This window comes from Camelus bactrianus, chromosome 3 (genome assembly GCF_048773025.1).
Source record: "Camelus bactrianus isolate YW-2024 breed Bactrian camel chromosome 3, ASM4877302v1, whole genome shotgun sequence".
Lineage (NCBI taxonomy): Eukaryota > Metazoa > Chordata > Mammalia > Artiodactyla > Camelidae > Camelus > Camelus bactrianus.
The window spans coordinates 38,508,758-38,524,566 of NC_133541.1; the positions used below are offsets into that span (position 1 = coordinate 38,508,758).

Consider the following 15,809-nt stretch of genomic DNA (forward strand, 5'->3'; position numbering starts at 1 on the left):
GAACAAGGGTTTGGAGAGATGAGAGCAACAGGAGGTTGTAAGATGCCAGGCTGTGGAGTTAATTCCATTTAATCAGCTTGGAGAAAGTTCGCATTCACAACAATCCCCAGGATGCAGAAGCCCTCCCGCCCTCTTCAGCCGGGCAAGATTTTCTCTCATTCGCTTCTCCCGATTTTTTAACCCCTATTTCCAACCTGGGTAACTAGCTGCCTGACATGTTCTGCAAGCCAATGGTTAGAAACCAATGCTTCTCTTCTCTTTCGGACCCTCACTGTTTCTACCATAGGTGTGATTCCAGCAGCTAAGAAGGGAAGGCTGCCACCTCTTAGTCTCTTCTTTTCATTTCCCATCCACCACCGCCCACCACTGCCCTGCCCCACCCTTCTCTTCCCCTCCCACCTTTATTTCCACTTCTATTCTCAGTTGTTAGCTTGACCTCAAATTCACTTGTAATCCCAAACCTTGAATTGAGACATTAGCATTGGCTTATTGCCATACCAAACCTTGAGTGGTTAGTAAGCAGCAAGCCTGCTTGGTTTGTTATGTGCCTTCATTTTTTCCTCTAGTAGAAGTAAGCCTGAGATGCAAAACATCCAAGGGTCAGATACCTGGGGAAAAAACAGAAGCAAATGGTGATGCCCAAGCTGGGAAATCAACTTCTGAACAGGAAAGGACGAGAGTCAAATGCAGAATTTGCCAGGGCTCCAAATGGCTCCTTCTCATGGCATCTATATCTTGCAAATATTCCTTCCATTTCTGTGCATTTCAGTGGGATGTGTCATCCATTAAAACCAGTGAGGAAGAAGCACAGAAACATCAACCTCCATTCCCAAAGATCATCAACTTCCATCCCCAGGGACCTCAAGGTAACTGGTCTTCAGAGCAAGACTCACCCCAGGTCAAGCGTGGAGTGTCTTCTGTGGGATGTGTGTGTGTGTGTGTGTGTGTGTGTGTGTGTGTGTGTGTGTGTGTGTGTGTGTGTGTGTGTGTTTTCAATGTCTAGGCTAGGGTTGGTTGAGCTGCAAAGAGAAGGGGCGAGAGATGGAGAGTAGAGGGTCAACTCACCAGAGTGTGGAACCTGAGGAGGTGGTCAACTCACACCTGCAGTGAACATCCTTACTGCACCCTGCCCTCAAATTCAAACTCAGAAGCATGAGAGCAGTCTGCCTCTTTCACTTCCAACTTAGCTTCAGTTCTCCTGTTCCCTTACCAGGCTGCATCTGGGGGTGTTCTTTCCTCTCAACTCTTCACCGTCCCTTACTATAACATCCCTGCACCCGCACCCCAATGTAGATTTTAAAAAGTTTCTTTTGCAAGGCTCTTTTTTATGTTTATAGAGAAATCCCAGGTGACCCAGTGTTGCTATCACAGTGACCTGGTGGCTGAGCTGCACCTCTCCCTCTCCTTGAAGGCCTTCTTTGTGTTCTTCCTCCCACCGTGGGGCATTATCCTCAGGCCATCATAAAGGAAAAGACCGATCAATGTGCCTACAAAAAAAAATTAAATAAAAAAAGCAAACATTTATATGGCAAATATGGTGTGTGTCATAAACAGAGTCAAAAGACAATTTAAAAACTGGAGAAAATCCCTTGCAACATATCTGACTGACAAAGGTCTGGTTTCTTAAAGAATCCTTCTAATTCAGTAAGACAAAAGGGCAAAGGAAATTAACCATCCACCCATTAAAAAAAATAGATACAATAGGTGAACTAGACCTCTCAACATTTAAAAGACAAAAATCAAAACAAGGCACTGCTTTCCCCTATGAGACTGGAAAATACTAAAGGTCTGGTATTTCTCAGTGTTGATAAGAACGGGGGAAACAGGCAGTCACATACTGTTGGTGGGAATCTCAGTAAGTATAGTTTTGTATAAGTAAATTTGGCAACATGTAGCAAAATTTTTTAAACATGCATATACTTTGACCCAGAAATTGCACTGTGAAAGATGTATTGTATAGATATAAAAGTATACAAATATACACATACAAAGATGGTCAATGAAACTTTACTTGTAATTAAAAACTAAAAAAGAATACGCGTATATAGGCTACTACACTGATTTTAAAAATTCTGAGAGGCTATTAAAGACCTGGTAAAGATAGATATCTTAGTTTGCTGGGGCTGCTGTAACAAAATAACACTGACTGGGTGGCTCACAGACAACAGAAATGTATTGCTCACAGTTCTGGAAGTACTAAGTCTAAGATCAAGGCACCAGCGTGGTCACATTCTGGTGAGAGCCTTCTTCCTGCCTCATAGCTGGCACCTTCTCGCTCTGTCCTCACATGGTAGGTGGGGCTAGAGGTCTCTCTGGGCCTCTTTTGTAAGGACACTAATATACGGGCTCTACCCTTATAACCCAAGCACCTTTCAAAGTCCCACCTCCTAATACTATCACCTTTGGGGGTTAAGATTTCAACGTGTGAATTTGCGGGAGGACAGAAATATTCAGTGGGATTGGAGGTGAGGAAAGAGAGAGGCTTTTTTTTTTTTTTAACCTAAAATTCTTCTGTTTTTCTGAATTTTTTACCAAGTATATTTTTTTAAAACATTCATTTTTAAATCAATAAACAAACTAAACTCTGGCTATACCTGTTGTGCTGGTTGCTAACACTTTTCTGTTGCCCCCAAGAATTCCCCAAGACAAACACACGTTTCACCAAACCAGCCCCAATTGATTAATCCTTCAAATTGAGCAAGACCTTCGATATAGAGATATATTGATATATAACCATATATCAATATGGAAGAAAGCCCCATATCAGAAGAGTTGACAAAAGACAAAAATTTAATCTCTTGAAGGTCCCTTTGCCAGCGACTCACTCAGAAAGAGCTGAAAGAGGCTGTGTTGCAAAGCAATCAGGTGGGGTTTTGGAATAAGCAGCCACAAGTTCCCCCTGCTCCCTCCAAGTTGGGGCTGGTCCAGGTGGGGCAGGGAGCAGGTCAGCAGGGAGGTTGGTGGGCACAGGGACACCTGTCAATCTGACACCAGCAGGCCCCTCTCTCTTGGCTGTACCCACTGTGAGGAAGAGATGAGGAGGCTTAGAATCCTGCCCTAGAATACAATTCCAACTACATGATGTTCTGGAAAAGGCAAAACTATGGAGACAGTAAACAGATCAGTAATTGCTAAGGGTTGGGAGTGGGGATAGGGGTGAATAGGTAGAGCACAGAGGATTTTTAGGGTAGTGAAACTACTGTAAAATGATACAGTATGATACTGTGCTAGTGGACAGATGTCATTATACATTTGTACAAACCTTAGAATCTGCAATACCAGGATGGAATGGAATGTGAACTGCAGACTGCGGGTGATTATGATGTATCAATGGAGATTCATCGATTGTAACAAATGTACCACTCTGGTGGGGGATGTTGCTAAAATGAGAGAGGCTATGCAGGTGTTGGGGGAAGGGGATATATAAGAAATCTCCATACCCTCCTCTCAAAAAACGAAGGTTTTTTTTTTTAATTGACATATCCACAATGTTGTGTTTGTTTCAGGTGTACAGCAAAAGTGATTCAGTTATACATATACATATATATATTCTTTTTCAGATTATTTTCCATTATAGGTTATTAAAGATATTAAATATAGTTCCCTGTGCTACACAATGGATCCTTGTTTTTTATCTATTTTATATATAGTAGTGTGTATCTGTTAATCCCAAACTTTATGAGATAACATATTATGCTTAACATGTGCTTGTTAGGTGCTAAGTAAAAGCAAATCCTGCCCCAGGCATTGTTACTACAGTCACTGGGAGGAAGGGTGGTGCTGTGTGCTCATCTCTCCCCTGCTTCCTGTGGCCTGAGACACTTTTCACCCCTAACTGGACTCCTTAGGGCTTGGCCAGGTTCCACCTGGAATTTCACTCTTAAATACTTGGGGATGAAGTGGGGGCTTCCATTTTTCATTCCACATTCATTTATAACATGGAATTTTACAAGAATACCTTCCTGCATTGCTTGTTTAAAAATAAAATAAATAGAACTTTGCAATATATTAGTTAAGCCTCTGACTTTAATTACAAACCAGATGTCTGCTCAAGCCTTCTACTCTCTTGGATATAACCTTGACCTAAACCCCCCTTCTGAGGCTTGAGACAGGTCCATGCCATCTCCACAACTGCTGCCTTCATCCCTCATCTTCCTCTTTGCCTGTGCCCCACTGCCTCCCTGTGCAATGTCTCAATGAAGGTTCACACCAGGATGTTCTCAGACCCCACCCTTCTCTGTTTTCATAAGAAACCCAGGCATTTCACAAGTTTAGGAACTCTGGGGCATCAAGATAAGGCATAGCTGGGCTCCTCACCATTTTCAGCCCCTGAAGGAGTGGAGTCCACATTCTCTCACTGCCTGCCTTCTTCAAGCACCCTTAGGAACTTCAGTGAATCTGTTTCTTTCCATTTGAACAAAAACTAACTCTACCTAACTTAAACCAAAAGGAGAAATATGTTATGTGGATATAGGGAGTTTCAGGGAATTCAGACAGACTCTAAGAAGAACTGAAAAGTCCAGGCAGGACCAACTCTGTGTCTCCTCTCTGCTTACACATCTGCTGCGTTCTTCTCTCTCTGCAGTCCATTTCCTCTGCTTCTCAGTCTGCATGGGAGAAGCAGCTGCACCTTAGCAACCAAGCGTCCAGGTAAATAGAACGATAAATTGGCTGCTTCCAAACCCCAGTCCCAAATTTCTGGGAAAGAGTGTCAGTTTGGCCCTTGTCTAATTATCTCCAGCCAGAAGGAAGAGGGTTTTATAGCAGCAAGTCACATGAAAGGGGAATTGTTCATGGCTAGGCACCCCTGGGTGTGTAGCAATCTTACAGAATGGATAAGTAATGTTCCTCCTAGGATTTGAGATTTGTTTATATTTACAAAAATGGTATTTGTTCTGTTTTGTTTTATTTTTACTAAAATGAAACAAAGAATGCATGGACTTTGAGATCAGACTCATTTGCTTTTGAGTCTTTGCTTGGTCACTGCACTTAATAACTGGGCAATGTTGACAAAGTCACTTAACCTCTCTGGTTCTTAGTGTCCTTGGCTACGAAATGAAGATGAGTACCCATTCAGAGGTGGTTGTGAGTAGGGGATGATCTCATTTATCTGAAGCATTCACTTCACAGTGGTTCTCAGTAAATGTTTTTCTTCCTTCATTTAGGCTCCTGATGGAGTGAGAGTAATCTTTCTATGACAACATCTGGCCATGATACTCCCTTGCTTAAAAGCCTTTCCATGGCTCCCCATAACTCTCAGAATAAAGTCCTGCCTCCTCAAGATAAAATAAAAAGCCCTAAACATCTGTTCTCCACACTAGTCTCTCCCCATCACACCTATAACCAAGCCATGCTTGCAGGTCCCAGCACCCATGATGCTTTCTCTTCTTTCTTGGCCATCATTTCCACCCACAAGATTGTAAGGTTGTACTGAGTCCCTCCCTTATGCTCCAGGACAGGAACTCTCTTCAGCTTCCCCAGGAACCAGCCTGCCCAGCATTAACTGTTCTAGGGACTTTACATTGGAAGGTAGACCATTCCACTGTTAATTTCTAGAAAGTTCTACCTTTCTCATGCCAACTGGCAATAGAGCCGAAAATGCTTCCCCAGCACTTCTACCCAGTGGTCTTAGCTTTTACCCTGAAACAACCCCCAAACTACTGGAAGCTTGAGTCAGTTACCCTCTCCTCCATTTCCCCAAATCTATCTTTCCATCCCCTTTCACTGAACCTCAGGAGATGTGGTTCAGAGAATATAAGTCATCCCATAATATCCTCTAGTTTATCCCTATTCGTCTCAAAGCCTGGTGCTCAAGTGTGACTCCAGCCACCACTCCAGTCCTACTATGGATCCTACAAACCTACACAGCTTCAGACTGAGTCACTCAAGTAAGCAACCTAACATCCTGTGGAGTTTCTGGTCAATGACACCCCCTCCAAGTCCTTATCATATGACCAGCTATCATGCCAAGTCCTGTCTCTCCCCACCCCTGGACTTAGACAAGTGACTGAAATTACACAAGAAGCCAAGGGCAGAGACCAGGAGACATCTCAAGATTTATGATTTCTAATCTGTTGAGGTTCAGCAGTTGAATTGTCCGTAATTCTTTGATGGCCTTCTATATGTTGATATAACAGTAAGTATGGCTGAAGTTTACTGAGGGTCTGCTCTATATCAGGCTCTGGGCCAAGCAATATACGTGCATTTTCTCATTTGACCCTCCCTACAAGGACTTTACCAATGAGTAAACTGAACTTTGGAGAGATTAAGAAATATAATCAATAGCGCAATAGAATGGAGGGTTAGGTTAAACAATAAAGCAATAAAGTCTTAGAACATATCCAATATGGCAGCTATGGAGTCCCATATTTCTCCCTTATAGTTAGGCATTTCCTAATTTTAAACCCTTAGTACCCAACCTTGACTTCATTTAAACACAGGAGAAAGAGGACTCACATCAAGCAAATGAAGCCTAAAGGTCCAGAGGAACAGCCAGCTTTCAGGTCTTCATTTTCTCAGGTGTTCAGGTGCCTTCTTACAAGATGTGTGGAAGCCATACAGCTTTTGCCTCACCCATCCACCCTTCTAATTAACCTGAGTGTGGTGTAAGAACAGATTTCGCAGCCTTGCAAAGCTTCTGTAGACATTTGCTGTCTCTCTTACATTTAAATAACAACCCTGCATCTCTGATTAATTTGATGATCCCCAATCAATCTGATGCAAGTTGTGGTAAACTCTTGTTTGTTTATTTAACACAATTCCAAAATTTCTTTATATTAAATTTTTAAAAGGCAATAGTGACTTATTGTTAAATGGTTATAGCTAAACCATGAAATGAGAAACTGGCATTGTTTGGGTTGGTTTCCATGTAAAGAAGAGCTTATGAACCCTGTGACCTTCTGGTGACACTGACTAGCTTAACTGGCAGATAGAGAAGTGCTCAATCACATCACTTTCCTTGTAATCACTGTATATTGAAGAGAGATTTGTCCATCAAACCTTTCACCCACTTCTGGAACTCAGTGGGACCAAAGGCTGTCAGCCAATACCCTGGGCAAAGGCTCCCACTGGAAATTTCTGCTGGTTGAACTCAAATCTCTCCTTGCTTGTCTGAAGCAGGATCAGACATCTAACTGCTCACTGTGTGGCTTCCCAGAAGATTCAGAAATATGCTTGATGTGGGTATGGGATGGGGACAGGGGAATTCTTGTGGCCTATGGAGCAGTGAAGGGCTCCAAACACAACATTAGGGTTTGGCAAAACCTAAGAACATCATGCCAAGACCTTTTCCCTTCACTTTTAAGCCCATATGCATTTCAAAGGGAACTTAGTCCTCATTTCAGGAGTCATCAGTGTGCAGTGATATTAGCACTAAGGACTAGCTCTAAAATATCCCACTCTTTTTTTTCCCTATCCAATTTCTACTTATCCCTCAGAATCTAGTCCCTTTTCCATCAAGACTTCTCCATCAGAAAGGGGAAATGGGGCAGGGGGATAAGGAGTTTGGGATTAACAGATACACATTACTATATATAAAAAATATAAACAACAAGGACCTATATAACACAGGGAACTATATTCAATATCTTGTAATAACCTATGATGTAAAAGAATCTGAAAAAATGTATATATGTATAACTGAATCACTTTGATATACACCTGAAACTAATGCAACATTGTAAACTAACTATACTTCAATTTTTTTAAAAGTAGTTTTAAAAACTGAATAATAAAAATAGACTTCTACATCAAGTCTTCCACAAACACTGTGGCCCAGAGTAACCACTAGCCTAAGACAACATAACACTCCTTGCTAGAAAGGTGGCTCTTGACCACATGCAGTCTTATGACACTTTTGAATTTTTACCTATTTGTATATTCATGTGTATATCCACATCCATATTACAACTTTTAATGCACTTACTCAAAAACTATTTAGTGAGAACCTGCTACTGCCAAACCTTGTGCTTGGTACTAGGGATGCAATGGAGCACATCGGGGCCCTTCCAGAACTCACAGTGGGGAATTGGATCAGCAAAGTTCAGTGTAGACAACAGAACCCACTCAAGGTATTTCCAGCTGAAAGGGATTTAGTGTAGGGAATGGAGTACTTACAAACTATTGGAAGATCTGACAAGGAAGTCATGGGACCACCAATGGACTGTTTATTTTATGGTCATGTGATTTTAACTTGGATATAGAAGTAGGGCAGATGCTGCTGCTGCTGCTACTGCTGTCTCCTCACAACTGACTCACACCCACAAGGCTGGAGGCCAGACAGGGGATGCTGAGTTCACCCACCACAACTGACTCTAACATCTATACAGCCTTGCTCACCAGCAAGAGAACTTTATACGTATTTTCTGAGTTTTGGAGAGAGAGGAAGGAGAGGATGAGTGTGGCCACAGATTTCTGTGTTCTACACAGCATTATACAGCAGTCAGGCATGTGCTAAACAGACAAGACCAAACTGCCTTCTCCATCCTGTAGATGGTAGATTTTTAAGTCAGACAACAGTTTATAGTTCATATTTCTCTCCTGGGCCAGACTTGTCTGCTTTCCCCATACTTTTCTTTTAGCTTTAAAACCTCTATTCAACTTTGAAGATACAGCTCAAGCATCACCTCTTCCTTGAAGTCTTTCCTCATCTTGCTAAGAAGAAAACTGGCCATTCCTTCCTTGGGCCCCCATGGGAGCAGATGTAGACTCATCAGGGAGCCTGCCACACTTATTTACACTCATACTACCAGTCTCTCTGCGTGACCGTGAGCTGTGTAAGGCAATTCTGTGGCATATGGTAGACACAGAATGAATGACCCCTGAATGAATGGGCAAAGCTGGGGCTCTTACCATAGACTCAGACACAGGTAGGGATTCCAGTGGTACCTGTTACTGTATCCAGTCAGAGAAGAACCAAGTGAATGAGTCTTCCTATTTTTCACCTAGGCTGAAATTTTGGACAATGTTAGTGTATCTTAGCTTTGGTACATTTTGGGGCAAGTGCAAGACACTGTAGTAAATAACTGAATAAGGGTCCCTGAGGAGAAAATAGGAAGCAGAAAAAAGTTAGCATCTGTTAGAAGACTTTTAGTTGCAATTAAGTGAACTGAGCTAACAGAAATTACAGAAATTAACAGAAACTCAACTCAAATGAGATAAAGGAATAAAAGTGAATGTTCTGACCAGCATAATGGAAAGATCAGGGTGCTCGCTTCAGGCATAGCTGGATCCAGTCTATACCCTATATCATCAGGGGTTTGTCACTTTGGCCCAGTTTTCCTCTGTGGCCTATATTCTCACAGAGACTTCCCAGGTGGTAGCAAAGGTGATCCCCACAGCTCCCAACTTATACTTTACCCAGTCAGCCACCTTAGTGAAAATGGGGAGTCTTTTTCCCAATACTTCTCCCAAATCTATCTGCTCAGGATTGACTCTGATGTGGCCCAGTCTGGGTCCCAATTACCTCTACCCAAAGCCAGGAGGATAGAAGATGAAGGCCAGTGTGCTGTGTCCACCCAGAAACCAGGGGGCCTTATGGTCAAATCAGTCCCATCAACACCCACAGGCTAAGCATGGCAGGGTGTGGTGCTTAAAAGAAAATTGAGGTGGTGTTATAAGAAAGAGGAGTATGGATGGCGAGTAGGAAAAACAACACTGTTTCCCACAGTGGGCCTCTAGTACTTCACTAGCTCCAAAGCAGCACTCTTTATTTTTGAAAGAGACTTTGAATTACTATGAGGCTCAAAAGCAGCAGCAAAACTGGGGCCATTCTCAGGGTGCTTCTCTGATGGGCTGCCCAAGGGGACCAGCACAAAACAGAAAAATTTGACATCATTTCTACGTTTCCGTTGAGATTGGGGGTAGAAGGGAAAAAACCATCAGTGTGGGGTCTTGAGTAGTAAAATGAGAATAAAAAGGAAGAGGCAAAATGCTTGAGATGTAAATGTAATGAACAACAGAGAATAATTGACAAGGAAGTGGCTTCCTCTCATGTGTCAGTCCGGCCTTGTGAAGAACAAGAGAAGTACCTTTTCTGGAGCCTCAGCTGTTCTGCTGCCTTTCCAGCCGCCTCCTTGGGAAGAATGAGGCTTTAACAACCAGCATGGTGTCAGGGCTGGCTTCCACCCAAGCCCGAACAGTGCCCCCATTGAGGGACCCCGGGGCCAGCCCTGGATGCCTCTCCCTTCTCCTGCTCCCCTCAATGGGACATTTGTGGGATTAACAAGGACCGGGAGCTACACTGCCCATCTCCTACAAGCTCCCAGCAGCTGCAGGATTCCTCAGGAACTCCACAGGGCCCCTGTACGTCTCTGCAAAGAGACCAACAGGGGGATGCTGGGTTCAGGGAGGGGTCCCTAGGAGCCTCCCGGATGAGAGAGAAAAGTACTCTTCAGTTCTTCTCTCCCTTCCAGGCCTTTCTCCCATCTCGTGGGATGGTGATTCTTCACTTTCCAAACATTTGGTATCCTGCTTTCTTGCAGGGAAGACACCCTCCTGTTCCACTCTCCTTGCTAGCTGGGAGACAGAAGAGAGAGGAGGAATAAGCTGAGAGCTGATGACTGCAGCCATATTCAAATACTCTGTCCTCATCGTCCACCTTCAATGCTGAGATAAAGTGACCTAGTAAGAAGGTGGCTAAACAATCCCCATCAAACACCAAGATCACAATTACTGTTCATATTGATCTTTTAATCCCACAGCAATACGAAAGAACAGTAGACAGAAAGACTCTGTTTCCCATGCTCCCATTAGGTAATGATCCTGCTGTAGCCCTGGGGAAACAGGCCAGCATACTGTACAGGACAGGCAGGTGAGGATGCATCGTCCCTGGCTTCCTGCTTCCATAGGATATAGAGACATGATTATATGTTTTCATTTAAGATGTGCAAGTTGCCCAAATGTCTCCCTCTGGGAGCTTATTCTTACACATGAAAATCTCCCATTCTTACAACATTTCCTTTGTTTGTAGATTAAAGCAAGTATAGTTTGCATGAATAGAAGCACACCTGTTTGGTGGGAACTTATAGAAGTCTAAATTTCTCTGGGCTCCAGACCTCATCCCTTAGAAGTCATTAATGTAGTGGGATGCAGGTGATCCTGTCTTTCCCAGAGTGACAACTGGGATAAAGGAGAAATGATACAGCTCCAGAGACAAACTTTGCCTACTTGGCAAGGGATAGAATCCGAAGGAAGATCTAATACAGCTTCACACTTCAATCTCCCCACAACCTCCTTGCCGGAAGGTTGGCCTCATTTGTCAGGATCAGGGGACTCCCTCCTCCCATGCCAGTGCATTTCGCTTTTGAACAAATTTTATTTATCAGATAATTATTCTTTATATAAAATCCCAAAGGAGTTCCCTGCAAACTCCAGACATTGATCTTGGTCTTGCCCCAGTGCTAGACACTCGAATTCCAGGAAATTCTCAATCCTTCAGATAAATATTTCCACACAGCAGTCACTCAGACCTCCTCCTGAGCTTTTCCTCTTTGGGCTGGATCATGGCTCCTGCAACTCCTGCAACAGTTTCCTATATGATACAGTTACCTGATTTTTGCTACCTCGTTAACTGTCTCCAAACAAACTCAAGATTTGTCTTTGACACTTTTAAAGATACGGAATTCAGCTGAGGTTTAACAGGGTTAAAATACAGGACCATCCTTGACAGGGGGATCCTACCTCCATGAATGCATTCTAAGAGCTGATGCTCATCATATGACACTGGACTCCCACTGAACTTCGTGGTGATAAAACTCATGACACTTTTCACATGAGCTTCTGTTAAGCCAGTCATCTCCAGTCAACTGATCTTTTTTAATCCAGGATCTAATATTCATTTCTTATTAAACTTTATCCCCTTGGTTTCAGTCCAGCAATCTAACATGTGGAGGTCTTTTAGGAATATTGATTCAGTTAGTAGATTCTCCCAAATTTGTGTGATCTTCAAATATCCAAATATGTGTTCTATATTTGTATTCAGATTATTAGGAAAAGTGATAAGCTCAGATAAAGAGCCCTGAAGCCAATGTTAGAAATTTTACAATGACATGTTCAAAACCATGTCAATACAAGAAAAACAGATGCTGGAACACTGAGTTCAGTCCTACTTTCCAGCCCAGAGACACCTCACATAAAAGAATGCCATATTGCTGGACAGAAGGAATTATTTTTATGTTTTTATGGGTATTTATTTATTTATGCTTTCCAGAGGTTGGCTGTATTTTTCAGTATAGAAATCATATAAAACAGAAACAGACTCACAGACATACAGAACAAACTTATGGTTACCAGGGGGTAAAGAAGGTGGGAAGGGATAAATTGGGAATTCGAAAATTGCACCTCTTGGGGAGTGATGGAAATGTTAGCTATCTTGATTGTGGTAGTGGTTCCATTGGTGTATGCATCTATCAAAATTCATCAAATTGTACGCCTGAAATACGTGCAGTTTACTGCACAGGAACCATACCACAATAAATGTGTTTTAAAAAAAAGAAATTATGTGGAGCCATTTTAACTGACTCTGGATAGGGGTGGTCAGTACTGTTTTTCATACTCCATAAACATAAGATTCTATGTATGCAGCAGAAATAACGGCCATTTAACCAGTCTTATGTATAAGTAATGGGTCTCTGATCTTCAAAGGTTATTTTTATTAAAACAGCCTTCTTCCCCAAATCCTGCTTTCTCCTTTCTAAGACAGATTCCCAAACTAAAGTCTATCCAATCAATATGACAACAAAAGCCACATCAAAACTTTATTCCTCCTGTATTTTCTGGAATTCTCCAAACCCTGCCCGAAGAGATGCTATGTTTTCATTTCCCAGGGAAAAACAGAACCACTCTCTAGTTTGCAGAAACTAGAATGAATTCCATATCCAAGTTCTTGCAAAGCTGATTTGAATGTTCGGTTAAGGCAGTTCTCAGGGTGGAAGACTCTCAGTCTGAATGCAGAAATCCCTTTTGGCAAAGTCATGTGAAAACCATCTCAATCAGATGTTTTTTCTAAGCCATTCCCCAGCTCTATGTCTACAGAGGTTGAGTGTGAGCTGAAAAATGGATTGGATAATAACATGAGAATAAATAAGTCACTTATTTCAGATTTCTAATGGAAAAATAGATCACTGAAAAAGAAACTCACAGCTAATTCAAATTTTGAACTAGCCTCGTCGTGGCATGAACAATGAGACAGGAAACCCCAAGTACTTCTGGGGTCAAGTCCACTGGAATACTAATCCCTTTCCTGTAAGATCCCATTACAAATAATAAGTTGGATCGTAGCTTACCTTCCCACATTTCAGCCTTATAAAAGCAAGTGTACTTCTCTCCAGGTGGAGTTTACCTTTTTCCCCTTTCCAAATCCTGTTCAAAACATGTACTCTTTTCCCAATCATTTTGCAGGAACTGTTCTGATATGATAAAATATTACTTCCCTCATTCTGTTCTAAAGTCCACCACCTTCTCACACAGTCACCAAATCCGTCCTTCATAGTATCTTCTCATCCATCCCCTCCTTTGTTTCCCTTATTACTTTCTATAGGCAAGACATCTAACCTGAGTCTTTCAGGCTTGGGGGTTGCCCTTTCCTTTAATATCCAGATATAATTCTTGGAACTACAGAAGTGCCCGTCTCATACTTCAGAAGATCAGCCCCAAGATGCTTCCCTTGGGAGATTGCCAGTCACCTCTCTCCCCAAACCCCTGGTCCAGGCTCCTCCTAGTCAGATCTGCCCCTCTTGTCCACTCTTCACAGCCCGTTGTCCTTCACACATATGCTGTTCTTGCCTGTTCCCTCCACTAGTCACCGTGAACATAAAGTCCATGTTGTGTAAGACTAACACTGAACTTTTGGAAAATTTGGAAAGGAATTATATAGCACAACATAAAATTTAACTCAGGCATCACTGCTGCTAATGTCTATCCGTAAAGAGTCGCTTCCTGGCCAAGTTACCGGGCCTGCCCTCAGAATGGAGTCCCATGTACCACTTCCTCTCTTCCTCACCTACCAAGGGAAAACTCAGTCTTCCTTAGTATTAAAAAAACAACCAACCAAAAAGCTACACTAATTCAGCCATCTCGAAGTACAGATATGTCTGTGGTCAGGTTTTGGGTTTTGTTTTTTTTTTTTTTTTTTGTAGCAATTTTTTTAATTCAACAAGCAAAAAAAAAAATATTTTTGATGTCATAAAAATGCAAAATTACTTGAGCATTATTTTTTAAAAAATCACAGTACATCTATATGATGTAATAGCAGTCAGTTCTTTAAGATTATTCTGCTACCTTTAAAAGGAGCAGCCTCTGAACAAATATTTGCAGCTTCTTTCAGTTTGTGGGGAAATTAGTTTTTATGTAATGTTAAAGAAAACCAGGGTCCAAAATCTTACAAGGAGTATAATTTCAACTCTGTAAAAAGTCTGGAAGAAAGCATGACAGATTATCAGCAGGGATTATAAGTGTATGGGTGGTTGCTATTTTATTGCTTAAGCATTCCTGTGCTTTTAAAGCCCACTGGAATCACTGTCTTTTAAGATCTTGTAGACCATTGAGATTCACGTACACCAATACCTGCCTGGAAGATGCAAGACTGTTTTCAGGCTAGGATTTATCCTAATCCCATGGAAACATCTCATTCCACAAGATTCAGTGCAAACATCACCAAATATGCCCACCTATCCCCCTTCTCACTGGGCAGTTGGTTGCTTCCTCCACCTCTAACCTATAACACTCTGTACAACTTGTGAAATATTTCTCACATCTGTATCAGTCAGGGTCTCAGCAAGAGACAACTGGCACCCTTACACTGAAAAGAGACAGACTCTTTACAAAGAAGCAGGGTGTAAGAAACCACAAAAGACAGTGCATCCCCAGGGAAAATAAGAGGAGGCTCTGTTACCACCCATAGCCTTAAAAGGTAACAGGAGGGAGTGGTTCCCAGAGCCTGAGAAGGAATGGGAAGGATCCTTGACAGAATCTGCAACCATAAGTAGATGGATGCAGCCAGTCATAGCAAACCCTTAGGAAAGGGACCAATTCATTCTCCTCCCTCCTTCCAAATATCTACTGGTGCTCATCATTGGCCAAATCCAGCTGGAAGCCAAGGGGCAAGAGAGCTTTTTATGTGGTCCATATTGGGTAGCCTACCAGGAAGAAAGCAAGGAGAAGGATGGCGAGTGGACCTGGAGGGGTAAATCAAAGATTCAGACAGTAACATAATTATTAATTTCCAAGTATAGCCCCAGTGTCTGTTACCTGAGGTTCTCTCTTTCCTTTAATATTGCAAAGCCCATAGAGCTCAAGGCTGCATCCCATGCACTGCAAAGTCCCAACCTCTTACATTTTCTCTCCACAGGATTTCAGGGGATGAGTCTTCTCCTAAGCTGGGCCTTGCTTCATCCTCCCTGCTTCCTCCATCTGCCCTCCTCTCACTAGACCACTTCCTCCCGTGCTGACACCACCCTTCTTCCTTCCTTTTTCTCAAATCAGCATGAATTCATGGGTTATTGTATGTGTCAGACTTTTAACTGCATGCTGGGGGATAGAGTAGATAGTAGCAGCACAGTATAAGGAACAACATCAAACCCTTTGTTAGGCATCTCTTTCATAATACTCCTCATCAACCATTCTCTACCATGAAGAATTTCTCAGCTGTGCTCATCACCATCTCCCAGGGACCCCATTCCCTGAAAGGGTCTTCTGTTTCTAATGACAAAACTCCAAAACTCTAAACTATGTTACATTCTTGTCTAAATCTTTAGATATTTTAATACAGTCATTTTCAAAAATCAAATTGGAAAATTTTATAAATAAAGTTT

At 42.2% G+C, this 15,809-nt stretch overlaps 1 long non-coding RNA gene across 1 annotated transcript; it reads right to left on the reverse strand.

Moving 5' to 3' along the window:
• Positions 1-406: 406 nt before the first annotated feature.
• On the reverse strand, positions 407-15,412 carry LOC141576066 (uncharacterized). The gene is made up of 3 exons (XR_012504303.1): positions 15,332-15,412; positions 8,851-8,947; positions 407-1,487 (listed from the first exon to the last, which is right to left on the reverse strand). It is a non-coding gene; the product is annotated as an uncharacterized LOC141576066 (long non-coding RNA).
• Positions 15,413-15,809: the final 397 nt, after the last annotated feature.